The sequence below is a fragment of the Chiloscyllium punctatum genome, chromosome 48, assembly GCF_047496795.1.
Source record: "Chiloscyllium punctatum isolate Juve2018m chromosome 48, sChiPun1.3, whole genome shotgun sequence".
NCBI classification, from domain to species: domain Eukaryota; kingdom Metazoa; phylum Chordata; class Chondrichthyes; order Orectolobiformes; family Hemiscylliidae; genus Chiloscyllium; species Chiloscyllium punctatum.
Genome location: NC_092786.1, coordinates 51,437,680 through 51,443,302, shown reverse-complemented (window position 1 = coordinate 51,443,302; position 5,623 = coordinate 51,437,680).

Genomic DNA, 5,623 nt, shown 5'->3' with positions numbered 1-5,623 from the left:
ACTGTTCAATCAGATCATGGTTGAACTTGCATCAACTGCTTTCCTTCCCTATTCCATATACCTTGGTTGCCTTGATGCTCAAAGTCTTATTCATCTGAGTATATGCAACAAAATGAGCAGCTACGGTTCACTGGAGTGTAGTATTCCAAAGTTATTTCTCCTCACCGAAGTTCAAGATGAACAATGCCTTATCCTGAGACAATGAGGTCGGGGGAAGTAGTCTCTCAGTATCAACCCTGTTTCAGTGAAATTCTGGCTTATGTTTCTAAACCCTAATATAGGCACATTCTCTTCAATCTCTTCTTTAGGACAGCCAAGAAAATGTTCTCAGGAATCTCAATTGCAACCCTTCCAAGGCTAGTGTATCCTTTATTGATAAGAAATCAAAACCTGAACACAGTATTTCAGGAGTGGGTCGCATCAGAACATTGTATAAATGCATTGAAATAACAACGAACGTTTATACACTGTAGTACCTTTTAATGATGTAAAACATCTCGAGTCACTCCACAGGGGCATAATAAAAGTCAAGAATTCACAAGCCATTCAAGGACATATTAGGGCAGAGAGACAAAAGCTTGGTCAGAGAGATGAGATTTGAAGGGGTGTTTTAAAGGGAGAAAGTGAAGTTACTCCACTGAGGCTGGTATCCCATCACCAATTCACCCTTTACTTACACACAGAGAGTCCTGAACACTGTGTGTGTGTGTGTGTGTGTGTGTGTGTGTGTAGGTGTCGGACACAGTGAAAAACAACAGGTGTGTAAATCTTTATTTATATTCCACCACCAGGAAGAAAGGAAACACCCGAGTGGCCAGTGACAAGCAGTGCCCTTCTCAAAGGACAATGCTGCGTTACCAAACAGTGAAGGGGAGGGCAGGGATTACAACAAAATAGAGTTAGAGGGGAAAATAATACACTCTACTCCCTGCGGTGACCACCTTTCCCTGAAAATCTCGTGGGTGTTGGTGGACACCGCGTGCTCCATCTCCAGGGACACCCGGGCTCGAACGTAAGAGGGACAGGCAATCGGCCCTAACGACACCCGTCGGTCCGCTGCCTGGATCTGTTTATGGCCAGTTTAGCCAGGCCCTGGAGCAGCCCCACGAGGAGGTCCTCTGACCTATCCTCCCCCCCTCCACACCAGGTGCCCAAACATCAGGAGCGTTGCACTGAAGTGCAACAAAAATACTCTTGGTTATATATTTTTTCTTCTTCAGAAGTCAGTCTCCTCTCCTCTCCTCAACACAGAAAAGTGGAGAGTCCTTCATTCACTGGTTCAGCTCCCTCAGAGGCAGCTCTCAGAGTGAGCAGATTCTCTGACACTGCTGTTTTTTTTCTTTCTTTTTCTTTCCCCAGCACCCATGTCGTGTGTGTGTGCAGGTGTCAGACACAGTGAAAAACATAAATGTGTAAATCTTTATTTATATTCCACCACCAGGAAAAAAGGAAACACCCGAGTGGCCAGTGACAAGCAGTGTCCTTCACATCGAAGGGCAATGCTGTGTGATCAAACAGTGAGGGGGAGGGCAGGGATTAAATCAAAATAGAGTTGGAGGGGGAAATAATGCACTTCACTCCCTGCAGCGCCCACCTCTCCTTGAACAACTCCAGAGTGTTGGTGGACACCGCGTGCTCCTACTCCAAGGACACCTGGCTCTAACGTAACCCTGGAAGAGGGGCAGGCAGTCGGCCCTAACAACCCCCTCCACGGCCGCTGCCTGGACCTCTTTATGGCCAGTTTGGCAAGGCCCAGGAGCAGACCCACGAGGAGGTCACTCTCCTGCTGATTATTTTTTTTCTTTAAACCCCCACACTACTGCCTAACTGCAGTAGTGCTTATTTTTTCCCCAGCACCCATGGTGTGTGTGTGTGTGCAGGGGTGAGACACAGTGAGAGAAAAACTGTTGTTGATTTTTTTTTGACAAGTAGTGCCCTTCACAAAAGGCAATGCAATCTCCTGTATTTTTTTGACCCCCACACTACCGCCTAACCATGGTAGTGTTTATTTTTTCCCCAGCACCCATGGTGTGTGTGTGCAGGTGCGAGACACAGTGAGAGACACAAGGTGCACAAATCTTTATTCAATTTCCACCACCAGGAAGATAGGAAAACACCCAAGTGGCCAGTGACAAGCACTGCCCTTCACATCGAAGGGCAATGCTGTGTGATCAAAACAGTGAAGGGGAGGGTAGGGACTAAATCAAAATAGAGTTGGAGGGGGAAATAATGTACTCCAGTCCCTGCGGCGCTCACCTCTCCCTGAATGACTCCAGGGTGTTGGTGGAGACCGCGTACTCCTTCTCCAAGGACACCCGTGCTCTAACGTAACCGCGGAAGAGGGGCGGGCAGTCAGCCCTAACGACTCCCTCCACGGCCCGCTGCCTGGACCTCTTTATGGCCAGTATGGCTAGGCCCTGGAGCAGACTTACGAGGAGGTCACTCTCCTGCTGATATCTGTCAGCCATGGCTCTCTGATTGGACCAGATTAACAGCCCCAATCAGGGAACTCGCATTCTATGAGGCCCACCTGGCTGAGTTTGTTACAATCGCTGTACGAAAGGAAATCAAGGAAAGGTTTCAGAGAGAATTCCAAAGCTCATGGCCTTGGCAGCTGAACGCACCAGCACCCATCATGGAATCATTAAAATTAGAGCACAGAATCTTTCTAGCCCCTGAACAACATGGACTATGGTGAGAAATTTGGAAAAATTGGATGTGTTGACATAGAGCCACAGAGACATACAGCACAAAAGAGGTCTTTCAGCCCATCATGTCTGCACTGATCTATCTAAACTCATCCCACTTTCCATCACTTGCCGATTGCTTGAATGTATGCCATTTCAAATTATTAAAGATAATAATTGCCTATACTACCCTCCCAAGCAATATATTCTAGTTTCCCACCATCCTCTGGGTGAAGAAAGCTTTCTTCAAATCTCCTCTAAACATTATGCCTTTCTATTTAAAATCAAATCTCCACATTACTGACCCTTCAACTCTGGGGAACAGCTGTTTCCCATCCATCCTGCCCATACCCCTCATAATTGTATGCACCTCAAGCAGGTCCCCTCTCAGCCTTTTGAGCTCCAAACAAAATAACCTAGGTTTGACTAGCCTCTCTTCATAACAAAAATGCTCCAACCCAGACAACATCCTGGTGATCTCATCTGCACCCCTCCAGTGCAATCCTAATCTACCTGGTGTGGTGACAGTACTCCAGCTGTGGCCTAACCAAAGTTTTGTACAGCACCAACATGACCTCCCTGTTTTTACAATCTATGCCACAACTGATAAAGACAAATGCCCCTTTTGCCTTCTTTATTACCCTATTAACCTGTTCTGCCACCTTCAGCGATCTAAGGAAAAGCACCCCAAGGCTCCTCTGTTCCTTTGAGCTTCCCACTGTCCTGCCATTCATTGAGTACTGTTTTGTCTTGTACTGCTTTCAAAGTACTTCACTCACACTTTTCAGGGTTAAATGCCATCTCCTTCCGATTTGTCTATCTGAACAGGTTGTTTATGTCTTCCTGTTACCTAAGACCTTCTTCCTCACTATTAAACACCTGGCCAACTTATTTACCTCCCCGCCCAACATTATCAGCTATTACATTTATATAGATCCAGCAAATACCTTTCTGAAGCTGACACCAAAAGTCTGGTCCCCACTGAGTGTTGGATGCAAGATAGGATTCTCACTAGTGAGTGGCAAGAGACCCTTATTACTGCCTAGAATCTCACTTCTTTAGTAGGCAGTTTCCCATTCTCCCAGCTAGTGGATAGAAACTAAACAGCAACCTTCTCCAACATGGAAGTCAAAGTGGTTATCAGGCCGTTCCAGCTCGCTGCTTGCTCCATCTTGGGATCTAGCACCAGCATCTCAGGGCATTCTCCATGGGCAATAGCCATGTGCACCCCATATCTATTAGCATTGGCATCTGACACATATCAGACTCATCGTATCATCAAGGCATAGCTCTCATCCACTTACTACACTTCGGAGCACAACAGCACCTACCATTGGAATGTTGTGGCAAGGCCACCTCTTTGCAGGGACAAATACCAGCTATAATATGCCTGGTTGTTTAAGAATATCTACAACTATGTGGGGTGCAAATGCTGTTCACAAGCTATCTTGACCATTCTATCGGTCATTGGGGATAAAGTCATCTCTGTGAAAAAGTAATCACAGACCTTTAAAAATTGCACCTATGGGCTAGAAGGCTCAATGTTAATGCAATATTTCAGACTGTATGGAGTCACCAAACTGACTTGTCACCTTAAACTGTAACTATAATGCAAAACACTCTCGATGCAAAAATACCTGTCATGGGTGATATGGGGATAAAAGCACAAGGACTCACTTAGAAATTCGCACTGTTCTTTGCAACGTGACTAGTGTTACATTCACTAGAATAAGGTCCAATGTCAAAGGACTGCATGGAACCACACCATAGCCATCACTGTCGGAGAGCTCCACATCCCACTCTATAAAGGATTATGCTGAACTAACATTCGGAAGATTCAAACTTGACTGCTCACACTATTAAATGACCCATCCTGTTTATAGTATTCCCCACACAGGCTCATTGGAAGTGAGACCAATGGAAACAGCCACAGCAGGGGTCATCATCTCAGCTTCTGTGTTAGAATTAAGGTAGAGAAGAAATGAGGAGGGACAGATATGCCAGCAAGCAACCTCTGGCAGATAATGAGCCACCTCCACGTGAGGGGGTCATACCTGAAGCACTTCTCAGGATGTACAGGAGATTCAGAGTCTATTGTTCTCAGTGCCATTTCCTCCAGATAAATGAGGCCCAACATTGTTGCAGACTGAGAATGTCCCAGGACAATGTCACAGAGCTATACCAGTCGGTGGAGCAGGAACTGTGATATGGAGTGGGATCAAGGAGCTGCTGGGAACCTGCGTGGGATTTCAATTGTCCACTCAGATCGGGGCTGAAACCAAAGCAACTTGCAGCAGAGCACACTATTTTATCTCATTTCCCCACAAAGAGGTCCATGCTGCAGCCCAGGCAGTAGGTTTTGAGAACATAATCATCTTCTGCAAAGGGCAGGGTACTTTCTATTATACACAAATTGCATTAAGATGGTAATATCAATGCAGCAATCAACTTCCTCAATAGAAAAGGGTTCCATTCCAGTGTGCAAGGCATCTGTGATCACCAGGTCCATATCTTGGAAGCTTCTGACACATTACCTGGGAACTGCCATCACACTGATATCTTGGAGAACTCTCATGTTCCTCCTGCATGTCAAAGGTCAGATGCCTTACAGGGATTGTTACTCGGCATCAAAATCTACCCTCTGTGATGTGTAATGGAGTACCCTGACTAAATGTGGTCTTCAAAAGGCAAACATTAAGTTGCTGTGGAGGGACAAATGCTGCTTCTGTTTGCTTGATTTTTGTTAGATTTTGCTGCTTTTGACAGGAAATGACTGCTTTGGTGATCTTTGGTCTCACGTCAAACAATGATATGATGCCAGATTACAGTGGGTAATGTAGAAAGAGTAGCAGTGACTGGGACAAGGTTGGAATATGGGATTTGGCCAAGGACAGGTAAGCTGGGTTACTTGGTGCACTTGTGAAACTAGGTTGCGC